The sequence below is a fragment of the Megalobrama amblycephala genome, linkage group LG2 (assembly GCF_018812025.1).
Source record: "Megalobrama amblycephala isolate DHTTF-2021 linkage group LG2, ASM1881202v1, whole genome shotgun sequence".
Classification (NCBI taxonomy): domain Eukaryota; kingdom Metazoa; phylum Chordata; class Actinopteri; order Cypriniformes; family Xenocyprididae; genus Megalobrama; species Megalobrama amblycephala.
In genome coordinates this window covers 54,560,192-54,581,700 of record NC_063045.1, presented here as the reverse complement: position 1 = coordinate 54,581,700, position 21,509 = coordinate 54,560,192, and the positions used below count along the sequence as shown (strand labels likewise).

General features: G+C 36.6%; 1 long non-coding RNA gene across 1 annotated transcript; it reads right to left on the bottom strand.

Annotated features, from left to right (window-relative positions):
* Positions 1–14,727: 14,727 nt before the first annotated feature.
* On the bottom strand, positions 14,728–18,725 carry LOC125262930. Its single transcript, XR_007183666.1, has 4 exons — positions 17,735–18,725; positions 17,366–17,446; positions 16,486–16,636; positions 14,728–14,996 (listed from the first exon to the last, which is right to left on the bottom strand). It is a non-coding gene; the product is annotated as an uncharacterized LOC125262930 (long non-coding RNA).
* Positions 18,726–21,509: the final 2,784 nt, after the last annotated feature.

The window sequence follows — 21,509 nt, the reverse complement described above, 5'->3', positions numbered from 1 at the left end:
TCTTTCTGGCATGTGGTCTTGCCGGAATCTGTGGTGATGAAAAACCAGAGGTCCACACCACAGTCTCGAGCTCTGATGGTACTGGGTCATCTTTGTATTTTCTCTTGATTCAATCTGAAAGCACAATCAGGACACAGCCATGAAGTGGCTGCGCGGATGATCAGAGTGAATCAAACCTTTTATGGACCACTTCTGAAACGGAATGATTCTTAGAAGTCTGCTTGGGGACAATGCAACCTTAATATCCCCAGAAACACCAAGTAAATTAAAGGAAAGCCAAAAAAATCCCAGGCCCTGCGATTCAATTCCCTTCAAAGATGAGGTCTATTTTCTCAAAGGCCTCAGAGAGAAAGAACAAGAAAAATGAGTGCCTTTTTCTAAAATCCTAGTGAGCTTCTTTGCCATCTACTTCCTAGAGAGGCCTAATAAAAAAACAGAAACAGATAAATGTCAGTCAGTTTTCCATGTGAAAGACGAGAAACAATATCAGAGAGTGAACAGAACTCATTCCAAACATATCAACACATTATTGTATAAATACACATACACTGTTGTGGTCCGAGCTTTAATTAAAGTGATTGCTTTCAGGCATATCTGGATTTTTTTTTTTTTCTTTACCTGACGGTGCGTTAAATCAGAAAAATTTACTGTTTGTGCCAAAAGCTGAGCTCATCAAACTGAGTGGAAACAGACGCTCAAAATAAGCGTATAAAGAAAGTCAATCATGAAAGAAGGGAAGCCTAAACGCAATAGACTGGAAACTAAGCATAAAAATGATCCAAACACAAGATATAAACAATATAAGTTATATCTTACATGACGATATATGACAATAGATAGTACTCACTGTTATCGCTAATCCTCAAGAAATATGCACTCTAAAAATTCTGGTGGATTCAACCCATGTTTGGGTCAAATATGGACAAACATTTAAATTTTTAAATGTCATTTTTAAACCCAACTGTTGGGTTTGTCCATATTTGAACCAAACGTGTTGAAACAACCCAGCATTTTTTAGAGGGTGGCATGAGTTGCATTTTTATGAATACTTAAAATCTGTAAGACAGGAAAAAATACAGGTATGTACCTAATATTTCTCAATAACACTAACACAATATGAAAATAATACTAATACTCATCCTAAAATCCAGAGTTAAAGTATGTTGACTCTTGTACACTGTAATAAAGTTTTATTAGTTTTTGGTAAAATCTAAACTAACTGGCTTTATTCAAGTCAAAAATATTAATACCACTCTGATTGCATTGTACTGTAGGTTACAGGGCAAAAACACAAACGGTAAAAAAAAACAAACAAAAAAAAACATTTGAAGGATGCAAGATCATTTAATAATCATAATATGACTGCATGGTAAACCTATGAACTTAACTTATATTTAAACAACTATGACTTTGTGTTGTTGGCCAGATAAAATGACAATCAATTTATTTCTTTTATATGGGGATATTTTTTCACAATAACAGTCATTAAGTTTAAAGTTAAGTTCAAATTTCATTGTATTTTGGTGGCTTGATTGCAAACAACAAAAACATAAATAAATGGTTTTGAAGAAGAATATTTTGGTCAATTTGATTATGATACCTAATGCATTAACTTATGTAAAAGTAAATAGGGTCTTTTTTTTTTTTTTTTTTTTTTTTTACTAACTTCAAGGTTAAAACTGCAAACGTTCATCACTCCTTCCTCCTTTCAGACATTGCTTTAACCTGTTTTTTTCTCAGAATGAACTTAGACGAGTGTAGAATGAATAAAGTGAGCAAAACTATTCAGAAACCAAACAATCAAGAGTTCTGTTAGGACATTTCCAAATGGCAGACTATGTTTTGCACTAATTAACCCTGAGAGATTATGTTAGCAATTTTCTTCATCAGTAGGTGTGCGTTAAATGTGCGAGCTTCAGCATTTATGGCGGTTTTATGTGAGATGAGTAACGGCCAAACCTCTCTTAACAGCCTCCCCCCCCCACCCCATTTCCAGCAGTGCATTATGGGAACTACACTGAGATGGGATCCCACATCATCAGACAAACCTGCCTTAACCGACAGGCACATCAATCTCCCAGAGCATGCATGTCATTGTTTAAATTGGGTTATTTAAATTCATTAAATACTGCAACGGCATGAACTGCCAACATCATTAGACTTGCAGATGATGTTGCTGCAGTGGTCTGGTCCTAATGGCCATGGGTTTCACGTCTCTCAAAGCAGTGTGGGAATATTCTGCTCACACTGCTTGGCTGAATGAGTGATGAGTACTTGGGAAGGATATGAGAATAATATTTAAGGAGAATTAGTTTCGCATGAGCCCATTGGTCGGCTGATGCTGACATGTCTTTTCAAACAAACCGGCCCTTAATTGAGTCCAAGCAAACAGTTGGCTACAGTAAATGTGAATCAGAAGTGTGTGTTCTGAACACATTAGACAAAGTTTGGAATGTTTCCCTTTGGCTAATGTGAAATGAAAAATGTTCACTTCAAAATCTTAGAACAGCAATCAATTTTAGACCCAGCAAATCATTTTTGTCCTGCATAGAGGACATTTTTTTCTCTTTCTGAGACTATACATACTGCAATACACCATAATATATAATCACAAAGTTATAAAACATAATTATAAATTTAAAATGTAAGTGTAACTTACTTTTACAAGACGTGCACTGATCTACATGTCCTCTGTGGGGGGGGGGGACAATGCTAAATGCAAATAATACAATGCAAGAACTAAACATATAATTCTGCATATATATCAATATTTCTCTCAATTATAAGATGAAAAAATGTTAATATAAAAAATTGACACTGTAGGTTAAGCACAATATGAACAAATAATGCTGTAATACATTTCATAACATACTTCACACTAATGTGCAAAAATACATTTAAATGTATTTTATAATTTTGTTAGAATCACTATACTCACTAACTCTTTTTGCTAGGTTATGAAAAAACAAAAACAAAAACAATCATTATCCTGTGTGTTTTATTCAAGTAGTATGAATTAACTTTAAAGGCAACCTCTTGCCTTTTTGAATGTGCACAAAAATAAAAGAAGCGAATATTTCTTTTGCATGTTAACATCAGTGCATCAGGAGAGAAAATGTCTGCTGGTGTTCTGTACAAAGAAATCCAATTATTTCCTGACCTCTTGTGCTGTTCAAAGAACTTTTGTTGTACGTTTCGTTGGATGTAAGACGCTGGTTAAAGAGGACAATAAACTGCTGACCCAAATTTCCTGCAAAAATAGCTCTGAATCTCCTGTGAAGCCACGCATGGGACCCCTGGATTGCAGAAGAGTCTGAGACATGTTACAGTTATCGAATGACTCAATACAACAGAGAGCAACGCTGCCAGGCTTTGTGCAGTTAAACGTGCTGTTCATTTCCAATACCCTGCTGTTTAAGTAAAACATTTTTTTTTTTCTTTCCCCTACACAACAACTGTTATGTGAAAACAGAAATGTAAACTTCCTTTCCATTTAGTGCTTTGAAACAGGGTTATTATAGTTAATTAAAACTATAAAAAAAAACTCTTTTTCAAAAATCATTTGTAGTTTGCCATCTCAACATACCTCAAGTCTTTCGCTTTCAAGTCCAAATTCTTATAATATAATATAATATAATATAATATAATATAATATAATATAATATAATATAATATAATATAATATAATATAATATAATATAATATAATATAATATAATATATATATAATATAATAAAGGAAACAACAGAAAAAATCAAAAGATTTAAAGACCATATTTAACAAATTGCCCTATTTAAAAGAACCCTGAACACTCTAAGATGATTCCTGTCTCTAGTTCACCATTAAATTCAGTTTGGGGAATAATTCACAGTTTAAGTTTCAGCATGAACTTTTCACCCCTCTATGAGGCACACGGCTGCTGGACACAATTCACTCCAAATAAAAATTTGCCAGCTCTCACATCCACTCCACTGACACCAATGGCCCTTCACAAATGAGATCCCAGATTAAAGGGGCGGTCACACTACACTTTTCGTTCCTTTGACTTCCACGCATGCGTCACACCACAAACGCAAGCTCATACGAAAAGTTTCGCATTTCACTGCATTCCAAAGTTCAAGTTTAATTAACTCTGAGCTGTGAATTTGTATCGTGTGAAGATGAGTGACCAGAATTTAAAAAATGCTATTTTTGCAATAAAGCAAAGACTATAGAATAACACAAGACGTGTCACTCGTATTGTTTTGAATGGGAGAAAGTGTAACCAGCAATATGGCGGAATAAGTCCCGCCTTCTAAATGAGAGGCAATCGCCGACTGGTAAAGTCATCGCGTCACTTCAGCGGCCGTTAGAATCATCGGTTTCTATAGAAACAGTCAGACGCGCGCCTCCAAAGAGACGCGCATTTAGGTCTGCGCATGCGCATTAGCTTGATCCAGCCTGAAAAATAGGTTTCTTTTGTCATGATTCGAGCTTTTAGAAACTAAATTTATGAGCCGGTTGTTGTTAGATTTCATTGGTGATTTCAAATATGAAATTTAATCGTAAGGTTGGCGAACAGTTTTGGAGAATTTGATGTTTCCCCATTCAAAGAGATTGCATGATGCCCAGGATGCCCGAGAGGCGTTTCAAAGATGGCCGCCGAGTGAAATGACAATGTCTTAAAGGGACTTTGAATAAAGTCAGGTAGATTGTATATTTTTAAATTTTGAATGTATTACTATTTGTTATATGTTGAATTCATGTTTATAAAAAAAAAAGACACTGCAGACCGTGAAATATCACGATCATTGCAGTGTTACCACGGGCGTATTTTTTTATAAACATGAGCTTGGTTTGCGGTGTGATGTATTCGCATGTGTGTGAATGTAAGTCAATGAAACGAAAAGTGTAGTGTGACCACCTCTTTATAGCTCTGCACTGACCACATAGCAGTAGTTGCATACTGACTCTAAAAACACTGACAGACAGACCAAAGTCTGGCTTTACTCCTGCTCTGAGTGAACACAATTGATTTTTCCAAGACACTGAAGATACTAATGGAAACCACTGATCTGACATGAGCAGAAATGTCCATGATCACCATGTCTATACTTGAAGCACACAATAAAACAAAGTGCACAAGTTCGATCTAGTTTTGACTTTAATTTGTCTGACATCTATCTATACACACACACACCTACCATTCTCAATGATTTGAAGGAAGTATCCTAAGGGCCGTTTATATGCATTTTGGCCGTTCCTTTTCACAACAACGGTATTTTGGGGGCCTGAAAGTGCAAAAGTTTGAAAACGCTACCGTTTTCGTCTCTATGTAAACTACAAAAATGCTAATTTGTGAAAACAGTGACATCATGCACATGCGTATTACGTGTTCAATCTATAGCCGTGTAGTGTTTCTTTACAAAGTGACATTGCCAACTATTGGCCTGGCAGTAGCAACATAATACAGCGTTTTTAGTTTTTTTCCCAGATCCGTGTGAATGGGGGCCGTTTCGACAACGTTGTTACCTGTATGTGAAAAACTTTTCAGTTTTTAGTACATCATTGTCGTGTAAACATACTGTTATACTCACCAAGGCTGCATTTATTTGAACAAATTTTTAAATATTATTAAGTTTTCTATTTGAATATATTTTAAAATGTAATTTATTCACGTGATGGCAATGCTGGATTTTCAGCATCATTAATACAGTCTTCAGTGTCACATGATCCTTCAGAAATCATTCTAATAAGCTGATTCGGTGCTCAAAAAACATTTCTTCTTATTACTATAATATTTTTGCAGAATTAGTGATATGGTAACACTTTAGATACTGTTCCGTCATTACAGGAACAAATGAGCAATGTAATATTAACACTCTAGTAACTACTATTAACTAACAAGAAACTCTGATTAACGAATTAGTAAGTAATAGTGCTTAGTCGAATGTGGTAGTTCACTATTAGCTAATCAATAACTACTAATTTTTTCAAACCTCCCAGAAGACTACTATGACCTATACATGTTCTTAATGAATGTGAATAATGCATAGTGTATAATTAATTGTAAAGTGATGATCATGGTAACCCACTAGTAATGACTCAAGTATTACCAAATCCTTCAGAAGGAATTACTAACTAATTTGGATCAATATTCTTAAGTGAAAAGCATGATTACTCCTTAATATGGACTGAAATCATTGTAGGCTTTTGAGGCTTTTGTAAGGTTTTGGATAGTAATTCCTTTAGAAACATATAGTAACACTTGAGTAATTACTATCCAAACCTAACAAAAACCTCAAAAGCCTAAAATGACTTCAGTCCATATTAAGGAGTAATCATGCTTTTCACTTTAGAATACAGATCCAAGTTTTTGGGATGTTGACATATTTTACATTATTCATTGCTATCAAACTCTTTGTCTACAGATTCTGCATGCATCAGTTGTTAATTCACATAAATATTACACAATGTATAGGTTGACATGAGCATCACGACATGAGCAATGATTCATGGTCTAAGCAATGGGAAAGAGAGCGCAGGAGCGACAACGAGAGGTCCAGACTAGTTGTGATTCAGTGCTGAATTTGTCACCCTGTAACTGATCCGTCTCAGACACATTCTGTGGGTCTGGCTCCAGCGCAACAACAGAAGTCACCTTGAAGCTCGTTTTCCTGCACAGCTGCACTGTAGAGAACTACACGTGAAAACAAGACTGAGGCAATTTACCTGCACTATGACAGTTGTGATTATCCATAGCACATACTCAAGAGAGAATAAAGATGTTAGGATAAGTCAACAACAGTTGTGTTGTATCATTCAATAAGGATCCTCATCAATAGGTGCAATTACATTGTGTGATGTCCCGGATGTTTGTGTACCTCAGAGAGCCCTGCATTTTGTTGTAGGTGTTTTGAGAGTGTGATGGTAGATATTGACTTGTGTAGGGTGTGTTGAAATGACTCTGACTTAGAGGAGCTGTCCCTGAAGGACACCATAAAGCAGATGGTCAGCAAAAATGCAGTGCTTCGGTGTGATACACACACGCACACACAGCTGGTATGAGGCAATGCTACAAAAACACCAGAACAAGCACACAAACCGAACACAACGAGAAAGGAGCAGAGCCAGAGACATATTCCTTCAAGTTCTCCTGGAATGTTCATACTTACGAGTTCAGAAGTCTTAACTACTAACATGATATATGTTCAGCAGATTTTGGACCTTAGACAATTTCATAATTTTTTCTTCTCTTTTTAAATAAATACCTAGTGCAGTCATGAAACTCTAGAGGGCACAGGCTGATAGATCCTTTACATGCAATCTGCAAGCAATCACATCATTATACCACATGGGACAAGCTGATTGGCTCTGCTGATCCTGAAGCCAACAAGATTGCTTGCTCAACATTTAAATAGGCTGGTTCAGTGTTTGCTGTAAGCTAGTCCTTCAGCGTGCTATCAAAGTTCCTCTGAAACCCTCCACCTCCCCCAGCTCCACCTGCCTACATCTGCTGTGGGATTTATGTCTATTTATGCAGCAGCAGTATATCTTACATGCTCACAGAAAAGTGTCTGTGTATCTATTATCAGTAGCAAGTCTATACTTGCTCTGCAGCAGCAGCAGCATAGCAGATCTAGTCCATCAAGTCCAAATACGTTAGCATTGCCATATTCAACAACATGCCAAAACTAATGTCATGATTGAAATAACTAAAAAGAAAGTTTGGATTAAAGAAAACTACAAACCTGATTCCAAAAAAGTTGGGACACTGTACAAATTGTGAATAAAAACAGAATGCAATGATGTGGAAGTTTCAAATTTCAATATTTTATTCAGAATACAACATAGATGACATATCAAATGTTTAAACTGAGAAAATGTATCATTTTAAGGGAAAAATAAGTTGATTTTAAATTTCATGGCATCAACACATCTCAAAAAAGTTGGGACAAGGCCATGTTTACCACTGTGTGGCATCCCCTCTTTTTTTATAACAGTCTGCAAATGTCTGGGGACTGAGGAGACAAGTTGCTCAAGTTTAGGAATAGAAGTGTTGTCCCATTCTTGTCTAATACAGGCTTCTAGCTGCTCAACTGTCTTAGGTCTTCTTTGTCGCATCTTCCTCTTTATGATGCACCAAATGTTTTCTATGGGTGAAAGATCTGGACTGCAGGCTGGCCATTTTAGTACCCGGATCCTTCTTCTACGCAGCCATGATGTTGTAATTGATGCAGTATGTGGTCTGGCATTGTCATGTTAGAAAATGCAAGGTCTTAACTGAAAGAGACGACGTCTGGATGGGAGCATATGTTGTTCTAGAACTTGGATATACCTTTCAGCATTGATGGTGCCTTTCCAGATGTGTAAGCTGCCCATGCCACACACACTCATGCAACCCCATACCATCAGAGATGCAGGCTTCTGAACTGAGCGCTGATAACAACTTGGGTTGTTCTTGTCCTCTTTAGTCCAGATGACATGGCGTCACAGTTTTCCAAAAAGAACTTCAAATTTTGATTTGTCTGACCACATAACAGTTTTCCACTTTGCCACAGTCCATTTTAAATGAGCCTTAGCCCAGAGAAAATGCCTGAGCTTCTGGATCATGTTTAGATATGGCTTCTTTTTTGACCTATAAAGTTTTAGCCGGCAACGGCGAACGGCACGGTGGATTGTGTTCACCGACAATGTTGATTTTAACTCTAAGAGGAAATCTTTTCATGATATGCAATCAAGCATTAATGGAGTAGGCATCGAGAGTGTTGAACAGTACAAGTATTTGGGGACTGTTTTGGATAATAAATTGTCCTTTTCTCCCAATACTGAGGCTATTTGTAAGAGGGGGCAGCAAAGATTGTATTGTTTGCAGAAATTAAGGTCATTTCAGGTGGACAAAACATTGATGTGCATGTTCTATAGATCCTATATTGAGTCACTGTTATCCTTTTCATTGTTGTGCTGGTTTAATTCTCTAAATGTGAAAAACAAGAATTGTCTTGAGAGGATTGTAAATCAGGGAAGTACAATAACTGGTAGTAAGCAGATGTCTATGGCCCAGTTATATCATAGACAGATTCTGGGTAAAGCCCAAAGTATTTTACTAGATGATTCCCACCCAATGTACCATGAGTTTAACCTACTCCCTTCTGGCATTCGGTATAGAACTCTGATTAGTAAAACAAATTGGTTTAGACATTCATTTATCCCCTCAGCGGTAAAGTTTTTAAATTTAAGGTGAGAATTTTTTAGGAAGGAAATGAACATTTAATGTTTGTATTGTGTTCTTGTTGTTTATGTGAAATGCTTGTGTGCTGCAACCAAATTGCCTTTGGGAAATTAATAAAGATAAACTGAACTGAATGTTTTCTGGAAGTATTCCTGAGCCCATGTTGTGATTTCCATTACAGTAGCATTCCTGTATGTGATGCAGTGCCGTCTAAGAGCCCGAAGATCACGGGCATCCCGTATGGTTTTCCAGCCTTAACCCTTACGCACAGAGATTGTTCCAGATTCTCTGAATCTTTGGATGATATTATGCACTGTAGATGATGATAACTTCAAACTCTTTGCAATTTTTCTCTGAGAAACTCCTTTCTGATATTGCTCCACTATGTTTCGCTGCAGCATTGGGGGAATTGGTGATCCTCTGCCCATCTTGACTTCTGAGAGACACTGCCTCTCTGAGAGGCTCTTTTTATACCCAATCATGTTGACAATTGACCTAATAAATTGGTCCTCCAGTTGTTCCTTATATGTACATTTAACTTTTCCGGCCTCTTATTGCTACCTGTCCCAACTTTTTTGGAATGTGTAGCTCTCATGAAATCCAAAATGAGCCAATATTTGGCATGACATTTGTCAAAATTTGACATTTGTCAAAATCATGACATCAAAATGTCTCATTTTCAACATTTGATAAGTTATCTATATTCTATTGTAAATAAAATATAAGTTTATGAGATTTGTAAATTATTGCATTCCTTTTTTATTCACAATTTGTACAGTGTCCCAACTTTTTTGGAATCGGGTTTGTAACTTCTAAATGGCAATATTGTGGTGACATTTATGTGCACTCAACCTGTAAATATTCTCATTCTGATAAGACTTGAAGGCAGGAAATAGGTTCACCAAATTTAAGTCCAGAGATGAATCAGACTTGAATTCCATGTGCGTATTGAATGGATATGAATGAGAGTGTGTGAGGGCCTAAGAAATCCTCTACAGAACGATGCAGCCTAAGCTCACAGGGCTCCATGCCCAGCACAACTGGCACACGGGACGCTCTGCAGTTCCCCCACTCTACCCACGCAGGAGCTCTTAAAAACCATCTGCCAGATCATCCACTGAGGAAAGCACAGAAAGTTAGATGCTCAATTAAAGTGGTGGGAATGCAAAGCAATCTGGAGTCAGTGAGACACAAGATCGGTTATTGATCAGTCAGTGGCCATGGGCCCATATGGGATGGGCACACCGACACTTTAACTATTAACAAGAGGCTTTCAAATGGTTTTACACTGCAGTGCCTTTATCTCCAGTGAATGGAGAAATTTATTTTTAAAAATCACAGGGAAGCAAAGATTAAAATAGGTCACAGGTGCTAAAATATTGAATACCAAACTATGAGATGTTAAAAGCAACTGGGAGTGACAGCAGACAATAGCAGTTGTCATGGTGATATGGAGACACCGGAATGCTGAGTACACAGAGATATATTCAATTCAGCAGACCTGGAGGCAACACAGAGCTGTCCATCAAAAAGCCATTTCAGAGCGTCCCATAAAAACAACAACACCAGACTGGCGGTGTGGAGATCACTCTAAAACAAATACCTCAAGCTCCTGCAAATCATTATGGAGGAAACTTCACTTGGGCACGAAGATACAGTAAAGGTTTATTCACACAGAGAGCAAATAAATATGAGGTTTTGGATTAAATTAAAAAAAATGTATTTTTTCTTCAACAGCCTATGTGTGTGTGTGTGCGTGTGTGTGTGTGTGTGTGTATATGTACTCCAAAAATATTTAGCCCTAACCTTCCCTATTTTAATTGCATGTAAAATTTCCATCCATTTGGATACAGTTTTAACATAAACTAATAAACTTAATGTGAAAGAAAATCAAAATTGTGGACAAGAACTTGGGCCGACTATGGCAAATTTGGTATCTATTTTCTCGGCATGACCCAAGGAATTTATTAAGACATACAATTTCATTACAATACGCAAAATGAATCAAAAACTATTAGCATTTTTTGAAATTTCATTAACTTTTTAAGTACCTTCAGGACATGGTGCCGATGACACTTACCAAGTTTCATAACGGTACTCCAATGCGTTCATAAAATATAGCATTTTGACAAAATTCAAAATGGCTGACACCCAAAATGGCCGATATGGGAAAACGGGGCATTGTTCGCCTCGGCATGCTGCACCAAATGTACTGTTTGTGATTTTTGGTCAAACCATTCAGAAGTTATAAGCAAAAATAGCCATTTTTTCATATCTCCAGACCACTAGATGGCACTTCGCCAAAACTGTGCAGGTACCCTCAGGTCAAATTCATTTGCTTGGTATTCGAAAACGGTTAGACTAATCAACTTAAATAAAAATGATCTGGTTCAATTTTCATGAAAAACGGACAAACGGTCTAGGAGGAGTTCAAGAAATTACGTGTTTTGGAAAATTCAAAATGGCAGAAACATTTTCATGACAGAAAATGACGTCATAGAGTTAATTCGAATCATCTTGAGCCATACGGTTTTATAGGCTGCCATTGACTCAAGAGTGGAAGAAGAAGTAGAAGATAATGATGAAGAAGAATCCACTGCGGCTTCAATACAAAAGTACTATTTTAATACAACAGCTGTACTATTATTTCCAATTCCGTTTTTTAATGTCAATATACATCTACAAATAACTATGCAAGTGACATTTCATCCATGATGTGTTTCATTCTTGGTCTGAACAGACTTTAAAGTCAACATAAAATGGTCATTGCAAACCATTTTACTTTTGCAATGTGACATATTTTAAACGATAGAAAAGAAGAACAGGATATTCATTGATTTTGGTGATTTTATCCATCTGGATTTGATTTGACAGGACAAGGACAATAAGGCTCTTAGTTCACTTTAACTAACAGAACATGCCTTGATGACATCAGCCAAAAAGGAAAGTCAGTTATTACATTTTGATGAGATATTACAAGGACATTTAATGATGTGGACGGATAAATCTTGTAAAATACAACCAGAAACATGTATTATTAAGTAAACCGGGTAAGTTTTAAAGGTCCCGTTTTTCTTGTTTTTTTGAAGCTTTGATTGTGTTTATAGTGTGCAATATAACATGTGTTCATGTTTCGCGTGTAAAAAAACACAGTATTTTTCACATAATTTACATACCGCTGTTTCCACTGTCATAAAAACGGGCTGATGACTTCCTTGTTCTATGAAGTCCCTCCTTCAGAAATACGTAACGAGTTCTGATTGTGCCAGCGGTTCCTGTGTTGTGATCGTGTGATTCGACAGCTCTGAGCGCACCGTGCCCGGAAAAGTCACGCCTCTTACCATAACGTGGAGATGCACGCGCTCAGTGTTATTGTAAACATGTCTTTAATTTTACCCTATCAATTTGAGCCGGAATCAGACCCGGTGATTGGACTGCGGGATGAAAATAACAGCGTTTCGACGACATGACGACAAACACACTCTACAAACGCAACTCTTGTGTATTCCTGTGGGCGGAGGTTAGTCAAAAAACTGTTTTAGTGACGTCATTAAAGAAGGAAGTAGAGGGATGTAGTCCAAACTGGCCGTTCGATGTAGGCGACTTCTGTTAAATAAAATATCTCGCTTGGCATTGAACTTTGAGCTTTAAAATTTTACAGATTTTATTTATACTCTAACAACAACATTACACACTAACTAAAGTTTGAAACATGGGATCACGAAGAACGGGACCTTTAATTTCATGTGCTTACTGTCCAATAGGAAAACTCTGAACAGAACACCAAGTACCTCTCCAGTCGTTCCTCTTAATCTGAATACTGACTAATCTAATCATTCACATGTGCAAGAGAAAGAAAAACACTCAAAGAATCCTGAGAATGATAAACGTTAAATATGAAAACACTCACTACTGCAGTTTCTATCATCCAAGGCATGTGTGGATATTGAATTTTCATTCAATTTGTGGCAAGACTGAAAATATACGACCTCCTTTTTTCATTTATCGCTGACTGAAGAGAAGTTCCTCAACCTGAATCCTCATAACCAATTACTCTTTTGAATTTTATGGCTCTTATAATGATTGCCATTAACCAGAGCGCACTGACCTTCAGTAAACAGACCACTAAATGTGTTCTGCTTACACTAAACAGATCTGTTGTATTGGGACTAGGCCACATAAATAGATTAATCGCACAGCTAATAGTGGACATCAGACCAGGCACAATCACTCCTGCAGGGCAGCTGAGGTGGAGCGCTGACCTCAGCAGTGTCCGTATTGAGAGTCGACTTCTTTTATAAACGGCACTAATGTGTCAAATCCACTGACAGGATTGGCCCTTCTGTTTTTTTTCCCCCCAGAGCGGTCCGTCTATCCGTGTATCCTGTCCCGCACAGACATGCTGCAGAGTGACATCCTGACTCTATTTGGCTGGCCCTGCATAATTTAAAACCTCCTGTTCCCCTGCGAGAACCTTCACCGACATGTTGCAACCTTCCTTCAACGCTCGTCTCTCCTCACAACTGCTTTGTTCTAAAACGTTGCACTCAAATGTGCATTTCTGTCCTAATGCAGACGTCCTTGATGCACTGGCTGCTTCAAGCGCATGTCAATATTCAATCCATAACGTCACTTACAAGATGAGACAATCGCATAGAACAGAAAATCACGTCAGCATCTTTCATCAGCTCTCTCTCTCTCTCTTTCGCTCGTTGGCATGCAGCACTCTGTGTGTGCATTACTCTGCCTGAACTTTCATCCACTGCTCTTCGCCTACAAAATCGATGGGACGTAATTTTTCAGAAGCTCTAAAGAGGTTGAGAGTAAATTGTGTGCGTGTGGGTTGGGGGTGTCCTGAACGAACAGGGTATGTACTGCAAAACGTCATTTTCTTAATCAATATTTTTTTCCTTTTCCAGTAAATTAAACAAATAATCAAAATACTATTAAATAGATAATTTATTTTCTCTAAAAAATATATATATATATATATATATATATATATATATATATATATATATATATATATATATATATATACATATACAACTAATTTTCTCTGAAATAATGCTAATTGAAAAAGATTGAAACTGGGTGGATATAATAATAATAATATTTCTATTCATATTAATGTATTATATATATATATATATATATATATATATATATATATATATATATATATATATATATATATATATATATACAGTATATAGTACATAAATTAAAGAATTATTAAATATAAAATTAATTTTCTCTGAAATATCTTGTTTTAACCACATATCTGAAAAAAAATATTTAAGTTTATGCTTAACAGAAGAAAAAAGCAATATTTCAATGACAAATTAATTCAAAATATATATATTCTGAAATATGTCCAATTATCAGAAACACCTTTGCTTCAAAGAAATATCTTATTTTGAGCATGTTTACATTTTTACTGGAAATAAAAAAGCACCTCTTTTGCAACCAGTCAGAATAAATTTGTGCTTTTTTTTCTTTGCCTGAATATAAAAGATTAATCTAATTAAAATCTAGCTCACATCTAACCATCTACCTGACGGGCATAGCATTAGGTTTGGGACTACGGCGGTAGGATTTTGGATTTTTGGATAAACCCAAACAAGATCTGTTGATATGCAGCAGAATTGATGAGACGTACCAGCTGCAAACCGCTTCAAAGACTCCAGATGAGATGTTTTATTCCTCTGGTCCCAAAGCCCCCAAAGACACGTGGAACAGCGCAGTGCTTCTGTAATGCTTCAGATGACCTTCAGAGGCCGTTCTAATAAAAGAAAAGAAAAAAAGACATAAAGAGCCTGCCAGGCCTTTGTAAGGTGTCTGGCACAAGATCACAGTGACTTTAATTCTCTAAATGCCCCGCTACCTTCACCTGATCAGAATGACACCTGTCTTTGTTACCTGCCATGGCTTCAATTATTGGTCATCCATGGAAAAATTAACTTTCACTCTCTCAAACATACAAAAATAAATAAATAAATATATATATATATATTTCTGTTTCTGAGAATACATCCAGTTATACACTACTAAATACAGCTGAATCAAGTGAGGTATCATTTTCTGACCTGTTTCACCTCATTACATTGCAAGTAAATCTGAATTCTGTTGTCTGAATGTGCTTTGTCTGACTCCTGCAAGTTTCCAAACAGAACATCCCTGACTAACCACATGACCTGCTCTTTTTAACTTCTCTTGTACTCTGCACATCTAATTATGTTCTCACTTAGCATGTAACATGGCCTGTTTTTCCTTTCATTAAAGGACAATTCCCTCAGGCTCCCTCAGTTTTGATTTTTGTGGTGCTTCTGTTTTTCTTCCACCTTTTTCTTCAAATTTTCGCTCAGAACCTATTTTACCTGTTATTTATGAAGCTTCACCTTAAATCAACCGCAATGATGAAACTTCAGGTCATATTTCAAAGGAAGGTTTTGTGCCAAATGATTACAGATGTGTGCATCAAAGCCTTTCCTGTACAAGAAATTTGGGAATAAATGTTTACCGTCTGAGTTTGGGATTTTTATATATATTTACAGTAGCCTAAAAAAGTATTTAGACACTCAAGATGAATATGTCTGAATGTCATTATACAATACACTAAATTGATAGGTTTAAAATGATAAAACAATAGCTAATATAGTTAAATTTTATTTTCATTCTGAGAAAAACTCTAGAATTATCTACTTCAGTGAAATTCATACATAAAGTTGGATGAAATGGAAGAGGCGATTCTTGGCTGAGATAGAATAAAATAATAAATAAAAAATAGAATTGTCAGTTTTGATTTCATGGTGACTTTAAGGTTAAGTTTACACAACAATGATGTACTAAAAATGGAAAAGTTTTTCCTTTGCTTTTTTTTAATTTTGCGTAGACGACAACGCTGTCAAAACGATCCCCATTCACACGGATCCACGAAAATGATTAAAAACGCTGTATTATGCTGCTTTGTAAAGAAACACTACACACCTATAGACTGAACACGTAAAACACATGAGCATGATATCACCATTTTCACAAATTCGCATTTTTGTAGTTTACACAAACACAATAACGGAATCGTTTTCAAAAACTTGCAATTTGAAATCTGTTTTCAAATATTTGCATTTTCAGGCCCCCAAAAAGGCCATTGTCATTTAAATGAACAGCCAGTTTTTAGCTGAAAATGGTGTCGTGTAAATGGCCCCTTAGTATTGGGGATGCTGTATAAACAAGGAATATTTTCTGTCACAAAAGTATCTGTTCATACTTACAGTATGTGTCTATATTGTCAGGTACAGAGCATTTCTGTCAGTGTGTGCTGCAGGTCTGCGGGGGAAGGGATCTGAGTGGCGTCTGTCACTTTGGCCAATGCAGCTCCCCTGGATAAACTCTCCTCATAAAGGCCAGGACTGGCAGGCAGGACTGGAGAACAATGCTGACATCAGCGCTGACTGACAGCATAATAGAGCTAAATGCTTTAATGCTAGCATGCTTCCACTGGATTGGGTTTACAACGACAAATGATTGATGCAGAAATTCATGGTGCTTAAGACTCATTTTCCAGCTAAATGTCATCCCATATATACTGCCAAACAACAGCTCAAATTATGATTACTTACATCTGGCTACGTTCAGAATGGAACTCTAGCTTTCTACTTATGGAATACTGCGCAGAATGCACTATCTACCGCCTACTCTTTTTAAAAATACCATATGAAACAGTGAACATGAATGCAACGATAAACGCTAACAAGTTGCTACATAAAGACTATAAAACAGATTTATCAAACACATAAACTTACATCCTTGTGGTCATTATTTATCAACTTACATATATCCACAGATCTTTTTATACTAATAAAATTGATAGTGAGCACAGTATAGTGCAAAATAAATAAAAGTGTTTGCATGCAATTTAGGCAGTGAGAGTGAGTTTTAACTTAAAATTGTGTGACTAACACTCTTCTTTGTGTTATTTATTCTACTAAATCCAGATTTAGAGTGTTTCATCCTGATCAAACCCTGAAATGTGGATTTTTCCATATATGCAGGTGAAATGTTAATACTCATTTGGTTCAAAGTTATCCAAACACACTTTATCTCACTTGACACGTGTCACAAATGTCACTGAGATTCATGTTCAGTGTTCACCTTTGATTTAGAGCTCTGATCAAAGCCGATCTGATCCGTGTTTCATCCATGTCAGGGCTTTGGAAGACGAAAAATGTCTCACTGCAAATAATGAAAAATAACAAATAACACAAAAGTTCACACCTACAGCTGAAGACACGAGATGAATTATTTTTGGATATTTAAATATATAAATATCAACACAAGGAGCATTCAGTTATATTAAGGTCTAGCTAAAACCAACTCAGTTCAACTGCTGATAATTGGCACATAATTAAATTAGCGTAAATGCGAGCTATTTTTCAGAGCACAAATTTAATGAACCTTTAATGAGTGTGAGGAGCCTGTCAGAATAAAAGTGATAAATTATGAGACTTCGTCAGTAATTACGTGAGCTCCTGTTGGTTCAGGGTTATGAATTCATGATGGATTGATCTGTTCTTAGTCCATCATCACGTTCCAGACTTTATTTTTCTCTGCCCTTGAACGAATGCAAATAGCAGAAATATTAGAGTAAGCAATTAAGAAATACACAAATTACAGTTTCACTGGTTTAAGAACTAATTTTGTCCAAAGCGCCCAATGTTCTGCTAGTGTTTGAGCATGGAGAATGTTTTCATGAGAAGCTGATTTACCGAATTCATTAATTCCAAAAGTCTTAATTATCTCTCTTTATTTGAGTCATCAGGCACCCTCAGGAAATCCTCCATATGCTGGGCCATTCACTACAATCTTCTGACACACACCAGAACATGCCAAACTGTTAGAAGATTTTATGGAACATCTCTGTAACACTGAAATGAATTTGTTGCATGATAAACAAATGTGATTAGAAGGATGAAGGAGTGCTTTAGAAAAGGCATCTACTGTACCTGGACTTGAAGTGTTGCCTCTTCAGAACAGTCTATCCCACTGGGTTCTGTGTGGCCTTGGTGAACCTGCAGCAATACCACTCAAGCAAATCCAAGAAAGTTTGTACCTCTTTCTTCTGCAAATGACATTTACCATTTCAGAGACTGCAGAATCTTAAGGAAGTCTTTAGTGCCTTTCTGTTTCACATTAGGTTCAGCAAATAGCTCTGCATAGGGTTCTTTAGCAGGCTAAGGGATTTAAAATAGTTCTTAATGTTGCATTGTAGGCTGTTGATGTCTAAATAGCTGGTTTTAAAAAAATTTCAAAAAAAAAAATTAAAAAAAAAGAATAAAACTTTTTTCTTTGGAATTTTGGATGGCTTCTTTGGGTACAAAGTCGGTACAAAGTTGCTTTCCAGAACCTTTACACTCTCTGTTCCTCTGAGGTGGAATGAGATATCAACCTTCATCTGATCTCTTGAGGCCATCAGAACTATAAATAGACAGCTGAAGACTTACCACTTCCTATAATAAACAACCTTTCTACCGGCATTGTGTACTGCAAATATTGTTGGCTCTTATTTAGAAATTGCTTGAGATGTTTTTATATTGCAAGTCGCTTTGGATAAAAGCATCTGCCAAATGACTAAATGTGTTTCTAAATCGTTTGACCAGACTAGTGCAAACACTCAGTCCTGACCACTAATGAGGATCTTTATCCTCTGGGAGAGAGATTCTAAGGGAGAGAGATGAAAGAAGTGTTTCACAAGCTACATGGTTTATGCATTGGCCCAGTGTCTCTCTGTCTATTTAAAATTTCCCTTGTAGAATCAAACCTGCGATCCTCCAGTGGCAGCAGTGACAGACAGAGTGCTCATGTTACCTTGGGCTGCTCCAACCAAACAGGGTTTGAAGTCCCAGCAGTCCCTGCCACATTAAAACAGCATAAAACTAAGTGGAGTGTGAGGGCAACATTTACCAACCTTGACATAGATTTGAAACTAGATTGCATGTTTTGTTTAGCCTATGTATTAGAGCAAATAACAAGATTAAGCTCTCAGTCAATTCAAACATTCCAATCACTGAGAAGCAAATTTGTTGTAAAACTAAAAGTCAGTCAAAATTAGTTGCACTTACTTTCTTAATAGAAATAATTTGTGATATAGAGAGATTAATACGGACCGCCATAATGGAATGTAGCAGAAATGCTAAGAGTATGCTATGTATGTGCAGTTAACCCTCTCCTCCTTTCTGGAAGAAAGCAGCCACATGTGACCAAAAGTTTTTTTTTCATGCTCAGAATTTTTGTCATACTGTCTAAGATGTTTGCGTGAAGCATTATAAAGTCATATCATTTTAATCAGTGTTTTCTTAGCTTCTAAATTGTATAGCTATCATGTGTCAAGGATATTGTGTTAAGCTATAGCATAGCAAGTTTTATCACGCTGTCAGTGTAGGGACAGCAACATGCTGTTGCAAATAGGGATGTCCAGATCCGATCAGTGATCGGAAATCGGGCCCGATCCGTGGTTTCAGACTCGATCGGAATCGGACGTTACCTCCCGATCAGGACATATATGTATTAGGGGGAACGGTTCTCGGTAAAAAATCGAACCGTATGGTTCTCCACTTACGGTTCGGTACGCACTTGACCGTCCATCTCGAATGAAGACGCATCTATTGGTTAATATGGTTTGTTTAAAATAGCAATGTGGAAAACAGACAGACAGAGTTCAGATAATGTATGTTTCAGTCGATGGATGCGCAAAACGTTACAACAACGATAATCAGAAATCGTGACAAAACAGTCACTCTTTGTAACTGTTAACTGCGAGTGCCGTAGCTCTAATTCCAGTCATTACGCCGTCATCACCGGGTTTGATAGCGCACGAGCGCAGGTGAGACCTGAACAGAACGTTTTTTGTTTAAACTAACTCATTTAGCCTTGCTGATTTAAACCTTCAAGAACAAGACGCGAAAGAGAACTCGCAAGCTGAGAAGATTTTTGCGCTCATCCGAAGCGCGCACACGCTTATTTCAGTCAGCGCGCATTAGTTCTCTTTAAGTCTTGCGCTTTAGCTGACAAATTCATCAAAAATTATGTCAACATGCCCGTCTTGTAATTAGCAAACATTCGGAATCTTAAGTGAACGTATATTTCGAGAAAGACAGCGCATGTGTAATAGTATATGCACTATCGTGCTTCTTATAGGGAAAAAAAATTCCTGCTGCCTGTTTTTTGTTAAATCAAACAACAAATAACAAAGAAATCACTACTGCTCTTGACTGAATCGTTTTTGTAACTTCAATAATGATTAATCTTTATTTATTTTATAAGTAAAGATAATATACAGTGATATTTTATATTTGATTACTTTTATTTTCTGTACGTGAAAACTACTGTTAGATACCTGAAAAATGAAAAGCACTGTTCCTGGATGTGTTTTTCACTCTTTTTATCTTTTTTATGTATTATAGAAGTATCGGATCGGGACTCGGTATCGGTAGATACTCACAATCAAATGACTCGGACTCGGACTCGAGGGCAAAAAACGTGATCGGGACATCCCTGTTGCAAATGTCCCCTATGACAACATTAATGTAAAAGCTTTTCATGACCAGTATTGTGTAAGTTACTCTAAAAAGTAATTAATTACTAACTTCTAATTACATCTTTCAATAGCCAGGTATCTCCCCTTTTGAGTAAATACTGTCAGTCTAGGCCACAATGTAGCCTGCTTTTAATGTTCTGTTCTCTGTTCAGTCAGTCACACACACACACACACACACAGTTGAGAGAAATACACAAAAGTTTTTCAGTGAATTTCAGTCTTGATTTATGATTAAAATATTTTGTAGTGCAAATTTATTACAACAATTAACCAAAACATGGTTGTTGTTTTTTTCTTTTCCTTTTACTAGTCTTAGTCTTTATAAAGTTTATTTGTTGCAGCATTTGACTTTGTCTATTCAAGTATAAATTGTATGTATATTATCATATGTACGCATGTTACACCGGTGTCGGTGGGTAGCTGACAGATGTCGGTTTAATGTATTAAAATTTTGGCTTTCAAATGCAAACGGTCTCTAAGAAATTCAAGGAAATGCAAAAAGTGTTGCAACTGTCCCCACTCTGCCCTAATTTTTAACTAGGAAACTCATATTTATGATAATACCGAGAGCATGTGAAGGCAGCATAAGTGTTCAGTCTATAGGTGCGTAGTTTTTCTTTACAAAGTGACATCGCCAACTACTGGCCTGGCAGCAAACATTCTTCAATTAAAACCTGGCCCAATTAATAACTTAGTTAAATG